This window comes from Malus domestica, chromosome 11, assembly GCF_042453785.1.
Source record: "Malus domestica chromosome 11, GDT2T_hap1".
NCBI lineage: Eukaryota > Viridiplantae > Streptophyta > Magnoliopsida > Rosales > Rosaceae > Malus > Malus domestica.
This window is the reverse complement of record NC_091671.1, coordinates 1,250,120-1,275,383: the sequence shown is the minus strand read 5'-3', so window position 1 is coordinate 1,275,383 and position 25,264 is coordinate 1,250,120. Positions and strand designations below refer to the sequence as shown.

Sequence of the window (25,264 nt, the reverse complement as noted above, 5' to 3'; positions counted from 1 at the left end):
AGATCTCACACACTCACTCACAAGATATACGTGGGTTTACTCAGGTCAGGTTACACACTCGGAGTTCGGGTGTATTTCCGTTAATAATTGTAGAGTTCACAAACCTCGTTTAATAAGGAAGAATGTTAGCAATCAAGTTGTCTTTCTTCGATGTGGGATAACTTCCCGTTTAGAAACTTCATGTGAAACTATTTATGTGATCTCATCCGATGTGGGATTCCTGTAAGACCAACACAGTACAAATTGACACACCCCGTCCCGAAGGAGGGCATGCTGGCCGTCACGTGAGAGTGACGTAACCATTTGCACAGTACGGAAGCTTTAAGATACAATTTAAATTGATACACCCGAAGGTGAGTCCTAATTTTGTCCAATCTGTCAGAACACCGTTGAATTCCTCGTAGTCACCACACCTTTGTGATTCCTGAACCTGGAGGGGCGCAAAACCAAAATTGAGTGGGTCAGTAAAACAATTCTTTTCCAAATCCAAACATTTCTCAAAACGTTGTAACCCCTCTCCGTAAAACCTGTATACTTTCCCAGAAATGTAAAATATAAATATACATATATATTCTCAAAACTTCATTTTTACTATCTCAACATTATCTCGTTATCAATCATGCCATGCCATGTCATCTCAACATTTCTCATATTAATTATGCCATGCCACATCATCTCAACAGTAATAAGGTATGAATGCATCAACATAATCATATCAGGTGCAAGAAAGTAATCAACCGTAGGCCCTCTAATAGCCCTTTACGGTTGAACCTAGAGCTCAAAATCTATCATTATCACTCTACCGGAGTCACCTCTGTGACCCGTCCGGCCTTCTGCACGCAAGTTACGCTCTAGTGCTTCTCATAAATCATCTGTGCACATAATCTAAGGTCACCCACCAGTCGGAATCTCACTAACACTCTCGCGACTGGTCTGTCGTACCCACTCCGCGTGGACTGTACGACTAGCATCTACTTGGATCCAAGGCGAGCGTGCGATGCGGTGAATACTATAAGCACTAAACCATGGTGCAGGATTTGAGCTCAATATATATCAACATCATCATAACAGTATTTAAATAATCACCTGATACTCACCTGTGCGTCCACCGCACCATTTCATACATATGCATCATAAATCAATTCTTACATGTGCGTCCACCGCACCAATTCATACATATGCATCATATATTAATTCATGCATGGCATTTCAACTCACATTTCTATATACTTTTCATATCAATTCTATGCATGGTATTTCACTTCCCGTTTTTCCACATAACTCATATGCATTTCATTTTAAACATATTTTCATTTCAATTCAATTTCTGGGAAACGTCAAGTATATATATATACGGAAAACAAAACTGCCCACTCACCTGGAGTTCGTCCAACAACTCCCTAGCACCACACATCAAGGCGTCACGACGATCGCCGCCTAGAATAGTAATCAAATCCAACCTCAGAATTCATATCGATAGAATATTTAACTTATATAAAATACGTCACTACGTAGTTCGATCCGGAAGATCTGCCACTCAGATTTTAAATTCATAACTTCCAGAGGTCCACATTATACCTCTAGGACAACATCCTAAAATTTCATTACCATCCAACGGTCGGATCTCCGTCAATTTCCAAAACTAAGTGACGGTTAACATTTTATATTATGGACTTACAATTCCAATTCCGGAAGATCCGTAACTCGGATTCCCAATCCGTAAGTTCCAATAATCCTCAAATATTACGTATTACAACGTATCAAAGTTTGGTGACGATCCAACGGTCGGATCATCAATTCACATTTTCACCTAAATGTGAAAATTATAAAACGTTATTTGAACACCTAACCAACAATCTTCAATAACTTTCTCATACGGTGTTCAATTTAGGTATATGAATATATCACAGTGATCTACTCGACGTCACGGACGTCGACATATTTTTAAAATAATTTTATTTTTATTTTTTATTTTTACTGTAGCACCTTCTTCTTCCTTGGGTCGCCGGACTGGTTTTTCCGGCGGCCGTTTTCTGGGCAGTTTTTCAAATTGCCATAACTTTGTCATTTCTCAACGAAATCAAGTGATTCAAAAACGAAAGTTGTAGCCCTTGAAGAGACAAAGAGAATGGTACCTTGCACAACACCTAGTTCGCCGTGGTTTGGCCGGAAACTGCCTCGAAAGCCTCGGAGGTCGCCGGAAACTGGGTATTTTTTCAAATGAGTATAACTTCTTCAATACTCAACGAAATTGAGTGAAACAAAAAGGAAAGTTGTATTACTTGACGAGAAGAAGAGATTGATACCTACCTCGACTCCTAACTCGCCGGGGATTCGCCGGAAAACGCCTCGAAAGCTCCGGCTAAACTTTGAACTTGTCGATCTCCGTGTTCTTACGTCCAAAAACTTCCAACGAAGCACTCCGAGCTTCCTTGGGACCTCACTAAGCTCGCTGTGATCTTGTTTTAAGCTAAAACACCACCATTTAAGAGTTTATGAACAGTGCCATTTCACGGGTACTTTGAAAACTAGGGTTTTCCGAAGTAGAACTTACCTGAAATTGATGTCTACGTGATCGTGGAAGTTCCAGGAGTCCAAATGTGGTCTTAACTTGGACGTTCGTGGAGATTTGATTGTGGTTTGTGTGTGAGTCCGTATGTTAGAGAGTAAGAGAGAGAGAGTGAAAATCTGAAATGGAAGAAGAAGAGAGAGAAGGAAAGGTTACGGAAAATGGGGAGGAAATTAGGGTATAGGACCCTACCTAAAGTCCAACACAACAATAGCTTAGAAATTTTAGGTAAAACAAACACCAAAATTACGTACCTTAATCCCGTTTAAGGGCGTTTTTGTAATTTCACGTCCTCGGAATTAAAAATTCCGGGACGGGCTGTGACAATCTCCCCTCCTTATAGAATTTCGTCCCCGAAATTCCAGCAACCAACTAAATCATCTACACTCCAACAATAGCTTCGGGTAAATCTTTCTCATCCGATTCTCTTTCTCCCACATACTTTTCTACTGAATGATTTCCTTCACAAATCTTTTACTACTTACTCTGTCTTAATTCTTAGGACCTTCTTTTTCCAATCCAAAGTCGACATTAGTTCCTCACCAATCAGATCCGGCTTAATTCTCAATAGTTGCACCAAAGTCCCATGTAACGACTCTGCCACTTAGTGACAACGCATCGAACACAAAATACATTATGTGCCTTAGCCAATTCTGAAGGCATCACAAACTTGTATGCAACTTTATTGATTCCTTTAGTGAAAAAAAAAAATGGTCTGATGTGTCTAAATCTTATCTTGTCTCTTTTCCAATTCTCGTCATTTCTGTTCGCGGTGAATTTTCCAAAAATATCAAACCATTTACCTTACACACTCGATTAGTGGCATATCCATCTGTTGATCTCTTTTGCCATTCCTGGTTACTTCAGGTTAACTTAATCACCTGAATACTTTGAGGAGACTCATCCATAGTCTCAGGGTCTACTAAAACTCTTTCTTGATCGAATCTTTCTCTACCCAGAAACATTCCATTCACAAGTCATCAAAAACCGACTCACGTGACACATTTCATGGTCCTTATGGCGTTACTTCGGAAACTGCACAACCAACATACTTAAGAAACTTAGCAGTTCCGTAATCCAATTCTCTTTTCCATAAAACAAATTAGTAATGTTGCACTGTCTGGGAAAGGTTGTTACTCAACACTGGAGTAAATGTACTAACTTGTTACTTAACAAGTATAACTTCTTCTCGATCTTCCATTCTTAACTTTACTTTAGTTGGTTTCCAATCCACAAGAAGATAATCTTGGCAAACGTGCCAGACATTAATCTTACTGTAGTCTTCTCGCCAAGTGCTTGAGCTAGAACAAACTTTACGATCACCCTGATCGTACAATCATGTTCATTAAGCAATACAATTCACTTTCGCTGCCTCATATCAAAATCCTTCCAAGTAATGGATATTGAAGACTTTTTGGATTCGTAAAAATCTTGCATTCTTACTAAATATAATGCCTTCATAACTTCACAGCAAGAATGGTAATCATGACTTCCAAGTCACCCGTAGGGTAATTCATCTCATGAGATTCCATTTATCGTGAAACGTATGCAATCACCCTAACATTTGCATCAACATGCATCCAATACCATTCAAGAAACATCACTAAAAATTTATGATTACCATTATTCTCTGGGATTACTAAAATACGTGCATGAGTGAGGAAATACTTCAGTTGTTGAATCCTTTGCTCACAATTTCCTTCCCACTCATACATAACCTCCTTTCTCAACAGTCTCATCAATGACAAAACAATGACTAAAAATTCTTTCACAACCATCCAAAATAGCCTGATAAGTTAAGAATTTCCGAATCTCAATTATGGCTTGTGGTTGTTCCAATTTCTCAATTCTGCTGCCTTTTAAGAATTCATTTGAATACCTTAAGCAGATATAACCAATCTCAGAATGCCACTTGATTCATCCAACATTCGCATTTGCTAAACTTAGCATACAACCAACGTTCTCTTAATCTTTGCTTCACCGACTTAATACGTTTACATGCTCTGCTCTAGGCTTAGAGTATACCAGAATATCTTCAATGAAAATGATATCTATTTATCAAGGCATTATTGGAATACTTCATCCAATAACTCATAAAACAGCATGAGTATCCATATAGCATCACCAAACTTCATAAAGACTATAACGAGTCCAGAAAACCATCTTATGATCAATGTCACTTATAATATTCAATTGGTAGTAACCAGATCTCAATTCAATCTTTGAATCTTCGCAATTACTTCTGAGCTGGTTAAATAAACATCAGTACATCACCATGGATAACGGTTCTCAATCGTTACCCGACTCCATTGTCTATAATCAATGAACAGTCTCAAGATCCATTTTTCTTCCTCACCAACAAACTGGGCTCCTCAAAAGTGTTGTACTAGGTTGAATAAAACTTTTATCAACCAATTCTCTCAACTGAATTTCCAATTCCCTTAACTCATCCTGAACCAATCTCCAATATAAATTTATACCTGGCAACAAATCAATAATGAACCTCATATCTCTGCCTGAAGGCAATCCAGGTATACTTTCAAGGAAGACATCAAGAAAAGTCTAACTCTTTCGACATTATTCACACTACTCCAAACAACATCATTTAGCACCACATGAGCTAAGTATTTTTGACAGCCTTTCGAAAACAATCTCTTTGCTCTCACAGCATAAATAACAGCCTGACTCAATCCATTTTGCATACTTACAAAAGTAATCTCTGTTCATCCAGATCGATGGAAAGTACTGGTTTCCCATAACATTTCGTCTTGTCACAATTATAACCAACCAATCTAATGGAACAGAATTAACTGATACAATATATATTCTATTATTATTAAGCATTCCAAATAAGTACAATACTAACATAAAATAATCTACCGGTTTGCTTGCTTAACGAATCCACGAATGAGTTATTAATATTACGGTCTGCAGCCCGCAATACTGATAAATCATCGTTGTCTCGATAAGTAGGCAACCACTCTCAAAGATATAACATTACTATTTTGTCACTCAATGCAAAATACATACACTCATCTCAACTACATTTATTTACTACTCTCAAGGTAATAACATACATAATAAGAAATATATCAGCCGAAGTCAACTAGAATGATCAATACGACTGATTCAACTCTTATCTCAATAATACGTCGGCCGGATCCACTCCGCGTGGTCGGTACGGCCGAGCCTATAACTCACCAATTTCGCATGTGTCAATCGAATCCACTTCTCGTGGCCTGTACGGCTGAACATATAACTCATCAAATCTCTCTGTACTCACAGTCAATCTGACCAAACTACTAAGTTTATAACTCTTCTGAATCGACACTATGATATCATGGAAAATTATTGAGTACAACTGATTCTAGGGACGATTCACAATTCTGTGTCCCCTCTGTTCACATAAACACATTCATTAATTTCACATTTCCCAAAGTGTTAATTTTGTACCTGCTGCACAAGGTACATTTCCTTTACTCGAGACACCTTGTCTCAAATATCTGGGATTACCAGTATATCCATCACTTTTATTCTGACCAGCGACATTAAAACCTCAGCTGGAAGAATTAACTCTAGCTTCACTTCTTTCGAAGCTCTGAATCTTTCTATATCCTTGATATGACGAATCATTAACTTTATCGTCTTCTTTTAATTCCCATTCATTTCTTATTATTCTTTATTCTCGTTGCTTATGTTCTCAGAGTCCTCAAGATTCAACAACATCTAGCATACTCCTGATAAGAACTACAATGGATAGTGGTCACCCAAAATACCACTTCCCTTTTGTCACCCAGCTTAAAACAACATAACACCTCCACCAAATTAACAACAATATCTGGATGGAACGAGGCTAGTCTGAAAACTTTCTATAATATCCCTCGATCATCACCTTCCTTGTCTCATATTTGTAAACTCTTGTTTACTACCATCGATAAATGCCGGAGGGATAAACTTTTCCTTAAACAAGTCCTTAAACAATTCTCAATCGACTGATTCCTCTGGTGACAACAATTCATACTCCTGTTTCCACCAGGATACAAATTCATAACCAAAACCAGGTAGTCGTCTCGACCCCTTGTCAGAAGGAAGATTCCTTTGACTTGCATATTCCGAAACATCTTTTCCAATTGGTTAATCCGTCACTTTGTTCCCTCAGGTTCATCATTTCTCTTAAGTGATTCAAATTCAACTCATAACCCGTCTTAAAATGTCCATTTTTCTAATATACTGAATCACCATAAGAATAGTTTCCCCTAACCCGCTAAATCAGGGAGACTAAGTTCCTCTAACTACGTGGTTTGCTACGAGGCGGTGTAGTTCTGACAGAATTCACTAGAACTTCTCAAAATGTCCAAGATTGCAACCATGCTCTGATACCAACTGACACACCCCGTCCCGAAGGAGGGCATGCTGGCCGTCACGTGAGAGTGACGTAACCATTTGCACAGTACGGAAGCTTTAAGATACAATTTAAATTGATACACCCGAAGGTGAGTCCTAATTTTGTCCAATCTGTCAGAACACCGTTGAATTCCTCGTAGTCACCACACCTTTGTGATTCCTGAACCTGGAGGGGCGCAAAACCAAAATTGAGTGGGTCAGTAAAACAATTCTTTTCCAAATCCAAACATTTCTCAAAACGTTGTAACCCCTCTCCGTAAAACCTGTATACTTTCCCAGAAATGTAAAATATAAATATACATATATATTCTCAAAACTTCATTTTTACTATCTCAACATTATCTCGTTATCAATCATGCCATGCCATGTCATCTCAACATTTCTCATATTAATTATGCCATGCCACATCATCTCAACAGTAATAAGGTATGAATGCATCAACATAATCATATCAGGTGCAAGAAAGTAATCAACCGTAGGCCCTCTAATAGCCCTTTACGGTTGAACCTAGAGCTCAAAATCTATCATTATCACTCTACCGGAGTCACCTCTGTGACCCGTCCGGCCTTCTGCACGCAAGTTACGCTCTAGTGCTTCTCATAAATCATCTGTGCACATAATCTAAGGTCACCCACCAGTCGGAATCTCACTAACACTCTCGCGACTGGTCTGTCGTACCCACTCCGCGTGGACTGTACGACTAGCATCTACTTGGATCCAAGGCGAGCGTGCGATGCGGTGAATACTATAAGCACTAAACCATGGTGCAGGATTTGAGCTCAATATATATCAACATCATCATAACAGTATTTAAATAATCACCTGATACTCACCTGTGCGTCCACCGCACCATTTCATACATATGCATCATAAATCAATTCTTACATGTGCGTCCACCGCACCAATTCATACATATGCATCATATATTAATTCATGCATGGCATTTCAACTCACATTTCTATATACTTTTCATATCAATTCTATGCATGGTATTTCACTTCCCGTTTTTCCACATAACTCATATGCATTTCATTTTAAACATATTTTCATTTCAATTCAATTTCTGGGAAACGTCAAGTATATATATATACGGAAAACAAAACTGCCCACTCACCTGGAGTTCGTCCAACAACTCCCTAGCACCACACATCAAGGCGTCACGACGATCGCCGCCTAGAATAGTAATCAAATCCAACCTCAGAATTCATATCGATAGAATATTTAACTTATATAAAATACGTCACTACGTAGTTCGATCCGGAAGATCTGCCACTCAGATTTTAAATTCATAACTTCCAGAGGTCCACATTATACCTCTAGGACAACATCCTAAAATTTCATTACCATCCAACGGTCGGATCTCCGTCAATTTCCAAAACTAAGTGACGGTTAACATTTTATATTATGGACTTACAATTCCAATTCCGGAAGATCCGTAACTCGGATTCCCAATCCGTAAGTTCCAATAATCCTCAAATATTACGTATTACAACGTATCAAAGTTTGGTGACGATCCAACGGTCGGATCATCAATTCACATTTTCACCTAAATGTGAAAATTATAAAACGTTATTTGAACACCTAACCAACAATCTTCAATAACTTTCTCATACGGTGTTCAATTTAGGTATATGAATATATCACAGTGATCTACTCGACGTCACGGACGTCGACATATTTTTAAAATAATTTTATTTTTATTTTTTATTTTTACTGTAGCACCTTCTTCTTCCTTGGGTCGCCGGACTGGTTTTTCCGGCGGCCGTTTTCTGGGCAGTTTTTCAAATTGCCATAACTTTGTCATTTCTCAACGAAATCAAGTGATTCAAAAACGAAAGTTGTAGCCCTTGAAGAGACAAAGAGAATGGTACCTTGCACAACACCTAGTTCGCCGTGGTTTGGCCGGAAACTGCCTCGAAAGCCTCGGAGGTCGCCGGAAACTGGGTATTTTTTCAAATGAGTATAACTTCTTCAATACTCAACGAAATTGAGTGAAACAAAAAGGAAAGTTGTATTACTTGACGAGAAGAAGAGATTGATACCTACCTCGACTCCTAACTCGCCGGGGATTCGCCGGAAAACGCCTCGAAAGCTCCGGCTAAACTTTGAACTTGTCGATCTCCGTGTTCTTACGTCCAAAAACTTCCAACGAAGCACTCCGAGCTTCCTTGGGACCTCACTAAGCTCGCTGTGATCTTGTTTTAAGCTAAAACACCACCATTTAAGAGTTTATGAACAGTGCCATTTCACGGGTACTTTGAAAACTAGGGTTTTCCGAAGTAGAACTTACCTGAAATTGATGTCTACGTGATCGTGGAAGTTCCAGGAGTCCAAATGTGGTCTTAACTTGGACGTTCGTGGAGATTTGATTGTGGTTTGTGTGTGAGTCCGTATGTTAGAGAGTAAGAGAGAGAGAGTGAAAATCTGAAATGGAAGAAGAAGAGAGAGAAGGAAAGGTTACGGAAAATGGGGAGGAAATTAGGGTATAGGACCCTACCTAAAGTCCAACACAACACTAGCTTAGAAATTTTAGGTAAAACAAACACCAAAATTACGTACCTTAATCCCGTTTAAGGGCGTTTTTGTAATTTCACGTCCTCGGAATTAAAAATTCCGGGACGGGCTGTGACACAAATACACAAAATTAAGAATTTTCTTTTTACAAATAATTAAAAAAAAAAACTAAATTCATTAGTAAACTATCATGTATAACAAAATGAAAAACATGAACAATCATCTACACATATTCCACTATTATTAGAGAAAGTCGTAATATATGGCCATAAACCCGAATAATCATGTAGTACGTAAGAAAAATACATATTAATTAACCTAACTGGCAGAGGAATGATCAATTTTTGAAAATGAATACCATGGTTTTGGCCATCTGTTTTTTTAACAAACGCATTTAATTTTTACTTTTTTTATTTTTTTGTGGATATGCACAATAATGCCCACAAGTTTCTTTCAAATACTTTGTTACCATATCCATTCAAAACACTTTAATTTGATTTTATCAAAACAGGGTAATGTTATTCTTACCACATTAATATACCACATTAGTGTACCACATTATGTGGCATCTGATGTGGCTGTCCACATAATGATATTTCCTCTTTTGACATCTTTTGTGGGTCCAATTTTCATCCTCTTGGCAAACTTGAAATTACTCTTTTACCCCAACCTTCAGCCAACTTCTCTTTATATTCTGAACTCTCCTATTAACAGAACTCTCAGAACAAAAAAAAGAAAAAAAAAAAAAAAAAAAGGAAAACAGTCGTGCTTCGCCAAAATTCCGACTCCCGTCAACACTTATCCGACCTTGTAATTCCTTTCCTCATCCTCATTTCCCAACTCCATTTCCGTCAAGAAAAACGATGGATCCCGCAAACCCATCAACGGCGCCACCACAAGCAGCAGCAGCAAGCCATCCAGTTCACTCGGCTGATCCACTGCTCAGCTTTCACCGAATACCCCCACCACGTCCTGAGGTGCATGCTGACAACGACGCTGTCCAGGAGGGCCTTCAGCCGCTTGATGTGGAAATTCTCTCTCATCTCGGAGCTGATGGGCGGATACACAGCCTGCACCGTAGCAGACCCGACGAGTGGTACGAATGTCCGATATGCCACGAAGTGTACGAGTCGGCACAGGTTTTCTCGGCTCACACCGGCGTTCACTACAGGGCCCTAAGCACTGCAGCGAACGTAATACGACTCCATCGGAAGCACGATAAGGAGCTTCAAAATAATAAACTCCGGCTCCTTAAATTTGACGACGGCAGCGTCGCTGTGGTGCCTGTAAATCCTACAAGCACTGAAGTGAAGAAGAAGATCAATCTTCTTGATGGTCGGGACGATGCACTCGGTGGAGAATCAGATCACCGGAATGGAACCGATTTGGTGGTGGGGCGGCATGATCACCATGCGAGCACTTCTGGTCAATGCCACGAGTCGATGAGAGCTAAGAAAAAGAGAGCTCGGGCATTGGGTGTTGGTGGTATTGGTGCGCCACAGTCATGAAGGGACGTGATGACAATGTCAAGTCGTCTCCAGTGGTGGCTCCTCAAGAGCACTCAGGCTGCCCATGAATCCATATGTAAGAGCCAAGAAGAAAAGAGCTTGTGCAATGTCGTCAAGTTAATTTGTAAGAAAACTGGCGCGATATTGACCATTGTATAGAAGTTTAAGTGTAATTTAAATTGTTGATAATGGAGACCGTTTATGTAGAAATGAATTGAGTCATAATAAAATTGACGCGCAATGTTGATATATTAAAAGTTCGGTATAATTCAAATGGTGCGCACAATGATCGTTATAATTTGAATTAGCGATAATATAGATCATTATATTTCACGAAACTTCGTTATAGTAAAATTGACGCGTTATTCATATCATTATTTACCCTCCAACCGAAATTAACTATCGAAATATATATCATTAAGTACAAAACTATTATTAACATGTATCATTTTCTTTGTTAGGGCTAGATGATAATTTTCACCATACTAGTATTAAATACAAAATTTCTTTTCTTCAAGTCTCTCTAATTAAACAATGACATGATATTTCGTTCAATATTTTAAACACACTGAAAAATCTCTCAATTTCTAGATCAAGAAGAATGTCATTAACTATTCAAACCACATTTTGTAAAGGGTTATCTTATTATTTGGCTCCGATGGGTGAATGAGATATATATTGGGCTCGATTGGGCCTACCCCACGATATGAGAATGTTAGCATGGTAACTGGTCAAGTGCAAAAACATTTTTTTAGAAAAGAAATCAGATTATTAGCTAAAAAATAAAACAAATTATATTAAAAACAACAAAATTTAAGCTTCAATTTAAATACCCACCATCATAAAGAACTGTCGTGAAACATTTGTACTTAATTATCCCACAGTTTTAAGAGAAAATTTTAACCAATTATAACGATAAATACGAACAATCATCTACCTATCTCATTTTTTTTAACGAGAAAAATTCGTACGTATGATGATAAAATGAACAACCATCTACCTCATTAGAAGTAATATATTTGTAGGGGAAACAATAACACAAAATAAGCTAGATTTAGAGAAATGGTCGACTTATGAAGATGGCATAATTATCTGTACAATTTCCATTGGAGCACACACAGAAGCCACAAATAATATTGAAATGTACGTACATACATTATATTTGCCATCGCCTCTTTTTAGAAATGCATTTAATTTTTTCTCCTCGTTAAGGATACTCATCCTCTTTGTGAGGATCCAAGGATCCTCCAATCACATATGTTCATCGTGTATCGTATGATAAATTTTTGTCAGATACTGTTTGTATTAAATTTAAATAAAAAATTTACAATGATTTCTTACCGCACAATATATGATGAACGGATGTGATTTGAGAATTCCCGAGATCCTCACAAATAGGATCTGATGAGGATCCTCACTCCTCATCATGAGGTCAAATTTGATCTTATCGAAATATAATTGTCTCTTTTCTTTTGGCATTTTTTGTTGGTCTAATATGTATTGTCTTTAATAAAACGCATTGTTCCTTAGTGTAGTGATATTCATCTTTACTTGTAAGTTTGAGGTCTTATATTCTCGTCGATAATGAATTCAATACCAATTTATGCTCTCACCCTGTAACGTAAATACTTGACCAATAATATTGGCACCCTTGCAATACTTGATCTGAATTAAATGATAGTGCAAGTGTGGAATATGACATATATGGAGCTATAAACATGGTAACTTCTCAAGTACTAAAATGAATACACTTCAACTCGCAGATGACACTTCACTGTAGTAGTGGAAAATAATCATGTTTATGCATCCTGATGCAAGTTTGATCCCCCTCAATCTCCTTTCCCCCCCTGACAACTAACTATTTAACTCATTAGCTTTATCGTTTGTTCAAAGAAAAAAAGACTTCAAATCATGCATGCCTATCCAATGAAAGATTTTAAAAAATAATTAAGATTATTTGATAAAAATAATAATACAAATTATATTAAAAACAACAAATTTAGGCTTCCATTCAATTTATATTGGCATTGTCATGAAATATTTGTACTTAACTATCCTATTTTTAGAATAAAGTCCGAGCGAAGTATGATAAACACGAACATACATCTAAACATATTCCACTTTTATTAGAGAAAGTCGTAATATATGACAATAAACACAAATAACCTTGTAATACATTAGAAAAATACATCAATAGGGGCAATATTAATTAACCCAGCTAGCAGAGAAATAATTAGAAAATTATGACATAAATATACACAATTTTTCTTCTATTGGAGCACCCAATAAGTTAAAAATAAAATCGAAACATAAATACATTGTTTTTTGGCCATCGGTTTTTTGGCCATCGGTCTTTTTAGAAATGCATTTAATTTTTGCTCTTTTTTGTCGATACACACAATAAAGATCATGAGTCTCTTTCTGTTACTCTTTTACCATATGCATTCAAAACGCCCAGATTTGATCTTTTATCGAAGCATAATGACATCTCCTCTTTTGACATCTTTTGCGGGTCCAATCTACATCCTCTGTTGCAAACTTGAAATTACCGTTGTACCCCAGTTTCTCTATATATCCTAACAGAACAAGGTGAAAGCTAAGACAACCGAATAAATAAAAAAAATAGAAAACAATCGTCTGTTACCTGAATTCCCATTTCCGTCAATCTTCATCCCGCCTTCTTTTCCTCTCGTCATCCTCATTTCTCAAACTCCACCTTGTATGATGGTGTTTAGATTTCACACACAAACTCGACCTTGTATGGTGATGCTTAGATCTCTCATCTCTCACACACACTCACTTGCAAGATCTATGTGATTCACCAAAGTCAGGCTACACTCTCAGAATTAGAGATTGTTCCCATTAATAGTTGTAGAGTTACAAATCTTAAGATATTGGCTAGGACAAATAGCCATAAGAAAACACTTAAAATATATACCAAGAGAAATCTCGTTTAATAAGGAAGAGCATTAGCTCTTAAGTTGTCTTTCTTCGATGTGGGACAAATTCTCGTTTATAGACTTCAAGTGAAACTACTTTCTGTGATCACATCTGATGTGGGATTCATGCGAGACAAACACAGTACAAACAAATAAAATTAACAAAGTTTTTTTTTTTTTTCTACAAATAATTAACAAAAAAAACATAATTAATTAGTAAACCATCATATGGAACAAAATGGTAATTTCGTTCTTTTTTATAAAGGATTTCACCTTTAATCTATACGATAAATAGGAGTTGGATCAATTAAGTTGGTTTTGAGTATATATGTCTTCGGAATTTAGCGGAAACTCTTGTTTTTAATTAATAATTTGCTCTCGATGGTGCAGAAGATGATGTCGCTGATGGAGTTCGTGGTGTTTGTGCTATTGTGCGGAATGAACAAGGATAGATGGTTGGTGCATTTGCTGTGAGAGCTTCAAGCTTAATTTTTGCCTTCGCTACGTAGTTGATGTTCTCAAGGTTGGGATTGAGTTTGCCTTGGACTCCAATTTTATTCCACTTGTGGTAAAGTCTGAAGCACGGTGGTATCATATGAAACGGCATGATAATATGAAAAGTCTCTAAACACTAGGATACGATACGCCATGAACATGACAATATAAATAGGGTAAATTATATTTTGCACTCTTAAGTTTAGGTGCAATTGTAACTTTATACAACATTTTAAAAACATTTCAATCACTTACATTTACTTTTATTTCATTTCAATTTCATACCACCGTTATAAAATTTGTTAAGTTAACAGTTAAGTGATATTGTGGCAAACATGGGGATCACATTTGTGCTAACATGGTAGCCAATTTTGCACCATGTGAATAAAAAAGAAATAAAAAAGATTAATTAATAAAAAATAGTTTTTTGTATAATTAAAATTTTGAAAAATATAAAATAAAACTCTTTCCTCTCTCCCGTCCAACGCCCCGCCGTCCTTCATCCCCTGTCCTATCGTTGCTACCTTCATATCAGAACCCAGAACATCATCTGCATAGTCGAAACCCATCTCGAAAATCCCTTCCCTCACAACCTAGATCCGGCGAGGCGCCATTCACAATCCCCAACACTCACAACCTTATATCCAATCCATAATCTAAAACCCAAAACCCTTCGTCTCTCTCGGCATCTCTGCCATTGCGACCAATGGAGTTGTACCTCCTCCAAACTGCACCACTGCTATTCTTTCAAACCGCACCACTTTTAGACTATTGAATTGACAGAAAAGAACCCGAAATACAGATTTTTGAATGAATACGATTAATAAGAACATCATCCCACTTATGGGTCTACGAGTTATGTTTCAAAAATTCAACTGTACATTTCATAGATCATCCCTTAAAGATCATCTTTGCCAAAAATAAAAAGAATACGAAACTTTTAGATTGTTGAATTGAAAGAAAAGTGGCCGAAATATAGATTTTCATATGAATACGGGTAAAGAGGACATCATCCCACTTTATGGGTTTACGAGTCATGTTTCAAAAACCCAAATGTACATCGCATAGATCATCCCTTAAAGATAATCTTTGCCAAAAATAAAAAGAATACGAAACTACTAGACTATTTAATTGAAAGAAAAGATGCTGAAATACAGCTTTTCGAATGAATGCAGGTCATGAGAATATCATCCCACTTTATAGTTCTACGAGCTATGTTTTAAAAATCCAACAATACATATCATTGGTCATCGGTTAATGATCATCTATTCCAAAAATAAAAAGAACACGAAACTTTTTGGCTGGTTGATTGAAAGAAAAGATCACGAAATACAGATTTTCGAATGAATACGGGTAATGAGAACATAATCTCACTTTATGGGTCTACGAGTTATGTTTCAAAAATTTATCAGTACATCTCATAGGTCATCCATTAAAGATCATCTATGCCAAAAATAAAAAGAATACGAAACTATTTGACTATTGAATTGAAAGAAAAGAGCCCGAAGTACAGATTTTAGAATGAATACGGGAAATGAGAACATCATCCAACTTTATGGGTCTATGAGTTATGTTTCAAAAATCCATCTGAACATCTCATAGGTCATCTCTTAAGGATCATCTTTGCCAAAAAAAAAAAAAAGATACAAAACTTTTAGAGACTCGAATGAATACGGATAATGCGAACATCATCCCATTTTATGGGTCTAAGACTTATGTTTCAAAAATCCAACTGTATACCTTGTAGGTTATCCCTTAAAGATCATCTCTACCAAAAATAAAAAGAATACGAAACATTTAGATTGTTGAATTGAAAGAAAAGAGCCTGAATACAGATTTTCAAACGAATACGGGTACTGAGAACATCATCTCACTTTATCGGTCTACAAGTTATGTTTCGAAAATCCAACTATACATCTCATAGATCATCCCTTAAAAATCATCTCCGCCGAAAATAAAAAGAATACCAAACTTTTAGAATATTGAAATGAAACAAAAGAGCTTGAAATACAAATTTTCGAATGAATATGGGTAATTAGAACATCATCCTAATTTATGGGTCTACGAGTTATGTTTCGAAAATGCAACTGTACATCTCATAGGTCATCCCTTAAAAATCATCTCTGCAAAAAAAAAAAAAAGAATACAAAATTTAATGTTGAATTGAAAGAAAAGAGCCGGTGTGACAGCCCGTCCCTAATTTTAAGAGTTTTTAAAGTTTTAATAAAGGATTTTACAAAAATGCCCTTTGAGGCACGCGCATTATTCGAGGTTAATCATTGTGTCGTGCCATCTAAGATTCGTTTTCTTGACATATCCTCGTAGTATTCGTCACTACGGTCATGTGGGCGCTGACGGTTCATGATTTGGAGTTATATCGAAAAAGTTATTAACATTTGAAATTTGGGATTTTAAGGAATTATAATTTTAGTAAAATCTAGAATTTTCTTTTATGAAATGGACGGCCCAGATTTATTGAAGAAAATAAGGAATGGTTGGGATGAGAGAAAGAAGGATTTTGTGTGTGTGTATGTGAAGAAAAAGAACGGGGATGAAGGAAAACAGAGAAGAAACGGGATTGGGCAAGGTTGCCCAATCTGGAAACAAGAAGATGAGGTCGAATGGGGAGGAGAGAGAGAAAGTTGAGTGACGAATCAAGGAAGAGAACAGGAGGGAAAGGAGAGAAGAAGAAAAGGAGGGAACCCAGCCGGGTTACCCGTTCCTCCCCGTGGACCCGCACGACCCGGAGGGATTTCCGGCCAAATTTGGCCATTTTTTAGGCGATTTTTACCTAGTTTTCACTTGGTATCATCATGGCATCATCCCAGCTTCCATTTCCACCTGAGTTTGACGGTCATTGGTCGTGATTTCACGACAAAAGTTCATGTCGAGCCCGAGGGCACCCACGGTGGAATCCGCCAATTCTGAAGCAATTTCTTCCAATTGACACTACTCATACACTTCCCTTGAGGCCTAGAACAATTCCCAATTGTTGGTTGGAGCGGTCGAGTTGAATTGAAGTTGAATTGAAGATCACCCAATTTTAGGGTTCTTCACGGCTTTGGTGAAATTGGAGCTCTTCCAGGCCAAATTGGCCTTGGCCACATGTATAAAGTTTACTCTACTCATTGAGATCTTCAATTCTGTATTTTTTGAGAATTTTTGGAAATAGTTGGATTTTCCGGCGAACCGGGGCGGCCAACCGCCACCCGCGGCGGCCCGTGCGGCGGCGAGTGGCCAATGGCCCGCCAATGTCATTCTTAGCATGTTTTTAAGGTTCTAGGTTCAGTTTTGATAATTGATGGACGTAAATTGAATAATTGAACCTAAGTTCGTTATGATTCGTGGTTAGGTGAAAATGTGAATTGACGATCCGACCGTTGGATCGTCACCAAACTTTGATACGTTGTAATACGTAATATTTGAGGATTATAGGAACTTACGGATTGGGAATCCGATTTACGGATCTTTCGGAATTGGAGTTGTAAGTTCATAAAATAGAATGTTAACCGTCACTTGGTTTTGGAAATTGACGGAGATCTGACCGTTGAATGGTAATGAAATTTTAGGATGTTGTCCTAGAGGTATATTTTGGACCTCTGGAAGTTATGGATTTGAAATCTGAGTTGTAGATCTTCCGGATCGAACTGCGTAGTGATGTGTTTTATATAAGTTATATTCTATCGATGTGATTTCTGAGGTTGGATTTGATTATTGTTCTAGGCGCCGATCGTCATGATGCCTTCATGTGTTGTTCTAGGGAGTTGTTGGGCGAACTCCAGGTGAGTGGGCAGTACTTTCTATTTATACCTATATACTATGAATTTTCCCAGAAATTGAGTTTTAATGAAAGTATGTTTCTAAAATGCCATGCATGCATAATATGAATGATATGAATGATATGAGTTATATGAATTGATAATTGATGCATATATATATATATGTGTGAATTGGTGCTGTGGATGCACATGTAAGTATCAGGTGAGTTTTATATTATTCATGTGAATCATTGATGATGTATATTATGTTGATAGCTCATAACCTGCAATCATAGTGTTAGTGCTTATATTATTCACCTCGCACCGCACGCTCACCTTGGATCCAAGTAGGTGCATGTCGTACAGACCATGAGAGGGTTCTGACATGTCGTACAGACCATGAGAGGGTTCCGACTGATAGGTGACCTTAGATTATGTACACAGATGATTGATAAGAGAAGCACTAGAGCGTATTATTACACCATTCATGTCGTACATACTACTTCAGGTAGTTCCGACTTATATGCAGTGTAGTGCCGTACAGGTCACTGAGGTGACTCCGGTTAGATTGGATGTTGAGCTATAGAATTAACCGTACAGGACCAACTGCAGGGTCTCCGGTTAATTCACCATTTCACCTGTTACATTGATGCATCATTCATTCTGTTTTTGAAATTATAACATGGCATACTTTATGGTTTTTGAGAAAAATTGATGATTTGAGATTTATGAAAAGTATTATGCTATTATGCTATTTTCTAGGAAAGTATACAGGTTTTACAGCGAGGGGTTATAAATGTTTTAAATGAAAGGTTTTCGAAAAACTTTGTTTTACTGACCCACTCAATTTTGTTTTACGCCCCTCCAGGTTCTTGATAGCAGAGCTTTGGTGGCCACGAGGAATCCAACGGTGTTCTGACAGAATTCACAAAAGTAGGACTCACCCTCGGGTGTTTCATCTTAGTAATTGTATTTTTAAAGCTTCCGAACTGTGTAAATTGTTACGTCACTCTCACGTGACGGCCAGCATGCCCTCCTTCGGGACGGGGTGTGTCAGCCGGAAATACAGATTTTCAAATGAATACGAGTAATGAGAACATCATCCCACTTTATGGGTCTACGAGTTATGTTTCCAAAATGCAACTGTACATCTCATAGGTCATCCCTTAAAGATCATATATGCCAAAAATAAAAAGAATACGAAACTTTTTTACTGTTGAATTGAAAGAAGTAATACAAATTTTCGAATGAATACGGGTAATGAGAACATCACATCACTTTATGGGTTTACGAGTTATGTTTCGAAAATCCAACTATACATCTCATAGGTCATCATTTAAAGATCGTCTCTGACAAAAAAAAAAAAAGAATACGAAACTTTTTTACTATTAAATTGAAAAAAAGAGCCCGAAATACAAATTTTCGATTGAATACAAGTAGGTTTAGGGTTCGAATACAAAGAATAAAGAATACGATACTTTTAGACTGTTGAATTGATAGAAAAGAGTTCGAATACAGATTTTCGAATGAATACGAGTACTGAGAACATCATCCCACTTTATGGGTTTAGGAGTTATATTTAAAAAATTCAATTGTACATCTCATAGATCATCCCTTGTTGTGCTTAACTCTCTGTGAATCCTCCTTCACTCTGGTTCCTACATGACTGTCACTTCAGTAGTTGTTGGCGAGAGTTTGATGACGGTGGGCTGCTTCTCCGGGATGGATGTTACATTGTTTTGTCTTTGTCGTCTATTTTCAGTTTTTAGGCCTTCGTCGTTATGGTTTTGGACCTCTCACTATTTATCTTGGACCGTTGGTTGGCCTTGTATTTTGCGTTAAAATTTTAATGAACTCTAACTTTTCATCCAAAAAAAAAAAAAAAAACTAAACCTCTGTTTCTTACTAATGTTTTCCTCTTAATTTTTCCATCTAAAAGTGTAAATGTATCCTAAAAGCTAGATACTTGCATCCCAAATGTTGGATACGTGTTCCATCAAGCGAATCAGTATTCGTTGATATGCATGTTACATATCTAAAAAATAACTGACAAGTATCATAACTAATATATATCTGATGCGATACAAGACCAAACCAAAATATATGTGCTTCATCGATGCAAGACCTTGAACAACCTTACTAAAATGAATGACTTCGAAATTTCTACGGATGGTTCCCGCTTAAACATTGGCTCATGAAAGTTCTTCCTGGCTTTAAGCAAGAAAAGAAAACTTCTTCCATTTCAGACAACACTCTATAGAGGATTGTATTATTAGTTGGTTGTTAAGAAATGAATAAACACGAACTACAATATTCTAAATTTAGTACTATTGTCTGGTGATATTCCTCTTTATTTATCCCCTCAACTGACCTATAATATTGGCTCCCTTGCAAATCTCGATCAAAATTAAATGATATTGCAAGTGTGGAATGTGCCTTAAGCTATCAACATGGTAACTTGTTAAGTACTAGATTTTTTTTGTCACTTAGTACTAAGATTTAGTAGTATTTCTCTTTACTTATAAGTGAAAGGTCTTAGGTATGATTTTCGCCAAAGGTGAATATGAACCACATTATTGCTAACACATTGTGAGGTTATGCTCACATCCTCATCTTAGTGTAAATAATATCGTTTGTCAAAAAGTAAAAAATAAAAAAATTAACTACAATCAATATCCAATCATAATAAGATAGCTTCTTACCCTTTAATCGTTCTATCCTCATCCTTTATGTCTTTTTGCGAATTTGGGTTACATTCTAGGCCTCGTGTTACCTTTTTGCGTCCAATCTATTATTGTTATATATATATATATATATATATATTTTAAGGTATTTATTGGTCATTTTATATATGGACAAACTTGTAATTAAAATTTTCATCAAAAGTGGAGAGAGAGATAAGATACTGACATTTTCTTTTGTTGCAGCACCCAATTAAGTAAAAAATAAATCAAAGCATAAATACATTGTTTTTGACATCGGTTTTTTTTTTTAAGAAACGTATTTAATTTTTGCTCCTATTTGTGGATACACGTAATAAGGACTGTGAGTCTCTTACTCTTTTACCATATGCATTAAAAATGCCCAGATTTAATCTTATCAAAACATAGTGATATCTCCTCCTTTGGCATCTTTTGTGAGTCCAATTTCCATCTTCCGTGACAAACTTGAAATTACAGGTTCACCCCAACCTTCATCCATCTTCGCTAACAGAACACTACGACAGAACAAAAACTCCCATATTCTAGTCAAATTAGGTTTTGACAAGATTTTAAAATCCGAGGGTAGTCAACTAGGATTTTAGAAGAAGATTTTAAAAAACTTTGAAATCATGCGGTAGTCAAATTAAGATCTAAGAGGATTTTAAAAATACATTCAAATCCAGAGGTAGTCAAGTGAGATTTGAAAAGACATTTTTAGAATGATTCTAAATCTATCGACATTAAAAAATTAAGATTTGGTAGGATTTCATGAAGAAGTGGGTTTCGTTGGATTTGAGAATTTGAAGTGAATATACCCAACACCAAATACAATCCCACCTCATCCCCTAGGATTTCTTTCAAGCTTATGTTCCATGCACCTGAAAATTCAATTGATTCACTCTGTTGAAATTCTTGTATTAGTTGTAAATATTCATTGATTGATGTTGTGATTATTTTCCTAGTATAGGACGTTGATTGTAGGACTTGATTGTAGGATCTTGTCTGCTGTTGTAATTTGTCAAACTTGCCTTGTAAAGGCTATTGCTAGTTTGTATATTAGGGTTGTACCATCTTAATATTCAATAATCAATATTGGAGTATCATCTCTTTGCACATACATACATACATACGTTCTGCCATTTTTCTTGGCATTAGAGCACCCTCCTGGTGCCTGAAAAGCTTCCGCTCAATCTCGTCGTTCAACATGAGTGACGAAGAAACTCCTAAACAAAAACCAAACAAGTTACAACCCACAACAACAATGGACATCACTGATCCATTCTACATTAATCACTCGGATCATCCGGGTCTACACCTTGTCTCCAAACCACTGGATGGTGACAATTATTCCACATGGAGCCGTGCAATGACAATCAGTCTAAGTGCCAAGAACAAGCTCGGTTTCGTGGATGGTTCGATCGAAGCTCCACTAGAAACTGACGCCAAATATTCCCTTTGGAAACGATGCAACGACATGGTCCTCTCATGGATGGTCAGCTCCGTCGGCAACGATTTGATGAGCAGCGTCCTATATACGAATTCTCCCGCTGAGATATGGGAGGATTTGAAGGAACGTTTCTCACAAGGAAATGTTTCTCGCATATTTCAAATCAAAAGAGAGATCATCGAACACCGACAGCGCCAACAGTCCATATCGGTATATTATACCAAACTCAAAGGACTTTGGGACGAACTAGCATCATACAACACAATTCCAGCTTGCACATGTGGGATGATGAAAACGGTCAATGAAAAGGAACAGCAAGAACAGGTTATTCAGTTTCTCATAGGGTTGAATGATTCTTTTTCGACGGTTCGAGGACAGATCCTCTTGATGCAGCCACTACCAAGCATTCGTAAGGCATATTCTCTGCTTTTACAAGAAGAGAAACAAAGAGAAGTGGCTGAAGGCGGTGAGAGCAGCACTGCACATGCCATGAACGTATCTAAGACCGCTGGGAACAAGCTTCGCAAGACAAACAACGGTGGAGGTAAAGATTTTCATTGCACTTATTGTGATGGCAATACTCATACAGTTGATTATTGCTTCTACCTTCATGGCTTTCCTCCTGGACACAAATTCCACGGGAAGGACGTAAAGCCTCCAAACAAAAATAGGCGTGCAACGGCCAATAATATCAACAAAGACGAAGCAAAGTCGACCACCACCAAAGTCCCTGATGATTTGAAATTCACAGCGGACGAAATCAACCAAATCAAAGCCATTCTCCGAGGTGATGGTAAAAATCAGTTTTTTGCAAATGCAGCAGGTATTCCTAATGCCCGATGTTATTCTTTTTCCACAAATAATCCAAATTCTTGGATTATTGATAGTGGTGCTACAGACCACATTTCTTTCTCTTCCAACTTAAATGAAAAAAGGAACCTACCTTATTCCTCCGTCAATATGCCAAATGGGTCACAAGCAACAATTTCTTGTCTTGGGTCAATCAAGATCACTCCCAATTTAAAACTAAAAGATGTGCTTTGTGTTCCTGGTTTTCGAGTAAACTTAATGTCTGTTAGCAAAGTTACTCGGGATTTGAATTGTTTGATCATTTTCTTTCCCACATTTTGTATCCTACATGATTTGGCAACGAAGAAGATGATTGGATTGGGGAAGGAGCATGATGGCTTGTATTACCTTGTACCAGTCAAAGAAGACGTTATATTTCGACAGAATAAGGTTGGGGTAACTGCTGCCTCTGTATCCACATCTGCCAACATATGGCACCAGCGGCTCGAGCACCTTTCCAATGGTCCAGCCCAATTTTTATCTAGTTCCATTCCTTCAATTTCTTTTAATTTTGATTCTCATTGTGATGTCTGTCCAATAGCCAAGCAAACAAGGTTACCATTTTCCTTAAGTTCTACTTCTAGTTCAAAACCATTTGAGTTAATACATTGTGACATTTGGGGTCCGCACCGTTTGCCCTCTTCCTCAGGTGCACGATATTTCTTAACCATTGTTGATGATTACTCCTGATTCACTTGGCTATTTCTCATGCATTTAAAATCTGAAACACAAGAGAAAATAAAACAGTTTTTTGCATATGTCAACACCCAATTTCAGTGTCAAGTCAAGCAAATTCGAACCGACAACGGTGCAGAATTTCTATCCATGCGCCCCTTCTTTGACAAATCAGGGACACTTTTTCAACATACTTGCACACACACACCACAACAAAATGGGGTGGTGGAGCGTAAACATCGTCACCTCCTTAATGTTGGTCGAGCACTTCGTTTCCAGGCAAATCTTCCACTCAAATTTTGGGGAGAAAGCATTCTCACTGCCATTTACCTAATAAATTGCACACCCACCATAGTTTTATCCAAAAAAACTCCCTATGAAATGCTCTACAAACGCACACCAACATATATGCACTTACGGGTCTTTGGGTGTCTTTGCTATGCAACACAAACATCACCTAAACACAAATTTGATGCTCGGGCTCGTAGATGTCTCTTTGTTGGATATCCTTCTGGTCAAAAGGGGTATCGTCTTTACGATCTTCAACATCACCAATTTTTTACTAGCCGCGATGTGGTATTTCATGAACACATTTTCCCTTTCTCTCACCTTACTCAAGACACCCAACCTGATGAACTTGTGCATGTCTTGCCACTACCCACATCCGAAACCACTTCATTAGGCCCAGACCCACCTATATTTCATCCACATCCACCACAAACAACTTTACCTAGCCCCACCGAGTCTCCTACTTCACCCTCTACCCTTCAACAACCACCAAACACCTTACTTGACCATTCTCCATTCACGGTCTCCCACGATCAACCACAAAACACTCCACCTGAAATATCTTCACCGTCGTCGACCGTGTCCCCACCGAATTCTCTTGATCTCCCTAGCTCCGCAGACAACGTCACCCCACCACCTGCTTTTGGTCGCGGTTTACGCCCCAAGCACCCTTCTGTCTTATTGAAGGATTATGACTGCTCACAGGTCACCACGTCAACTTCCCAATCCACTTCTTCTTCGCGGTCAGGTACTAGATATCCACTATCCACTTACCTCTCATCTTCTCATTTATCACAATCTCACCAAAATTTTGTGAACAACATAACCCGTTGTGTAGAACCTACTTCCTTTGCACAGGCCAATCTTGATTCCCATTGGCAGGAAGCAATGAAGTCTGAACTTGCTGCACTTGAACACAACAACACATGGACACTCACTTCTCTACCGCCTGGAAAACGTGCCATTGGCAGTAAATGGGTTTACAAGATCAAGCATCGCTCTGACGGTTCCATCGAACGCTATAAAGCGTGATTGGTTGCCAAAGGTTACACGCAGATTGAGGGTTTGGACTATTCTGAAACGTTTGCACCTGTGGCTAAACTTACTACTGTTCGT

The 25,264-nt window shown here is 37.6% G+C and overlaps 4 long non-coding RNA genes across 5 annotated transcripts; 1 reads left to right on the top strand and 3 right to left on the bottom strand.

The window, feature by feature from the left end:
• Window positions 1-243: 243 nt before the first annotated feature.
• Window positions 244-2,962, bottom strand: LOC139189380 (uncharacterized). 2 transcript variants are annotated; one of them, XR_011573309.1, is made up of 6 exons: window positions 2,824-2,962; window positions 2,555-2,688; window positions 2,311-2,470; window positions 2,136-2,204; window positions 1,379-1,437; window positions 244-430 (listed from the first exon to the last, which is right to left on the bottom strand). It is a non-coding gene; the product is annotated as an uncharacterized lncRNA (long non-coding RNA). The 2 variants fall into 2 exon arrangements; XR_011573308.1 differs by lacking the exon at window positions 2,824-2,962 and having other exon boundaries at window positions 2,555-2,786.
• Window positions 2,963-6,920: 3,958 nt separating this feature from the next.
• On the bottom strand, window positions 6,921-9,484 carry LOC139189381 (uncharacterized). Its single transcript, XR_011573310.1, has 5 exons — window positions 9,264-9,484; window positions 9,020-9,179; window positions 8,845-8,913; window positions 8,088-8,146; window positions 6,921-7,139 (listed from the first exon to the last, which is right to left on the bottom strand). It is a non-coding gene; the product is annotated as an uncharacterized lncRNA (long non-coding RNA).
• Window positions 9,485-13,096: 3,612 nt separating this feature from the next.
• LOC114819821 (uncharacterized) lies at window positions 13,097-13,904 on the bottom strand. Its single transcript, XR_003767125.2, has 2 exons — window positions 13,640-13,904; window positions 13,097-13,571 (listed from the first exon to the last, which is right to left on the bottom strand). It is a non-coding gene; the product is annotated as an uncharacterized lncRNA (long non-coding RNA).
• A 3,110-nt stretch (window positions 13,905-17,014) lies between these two features.
• On the top strand, window positions 17,015-19,307 carry LOC139189609 (uncharacterized). The gene is made up of 3 exons (XR_011573415.1): window positions 17,015-17,536; window positions 18,153-18,211; window positions 19,056-19,307. It is a non-coding gene; the product is annotated as an uncharacterized lncRNA (long non-coding RNA).
• Window positions 19,308-25,264: the final 5,957 nt, after the last annotated feature.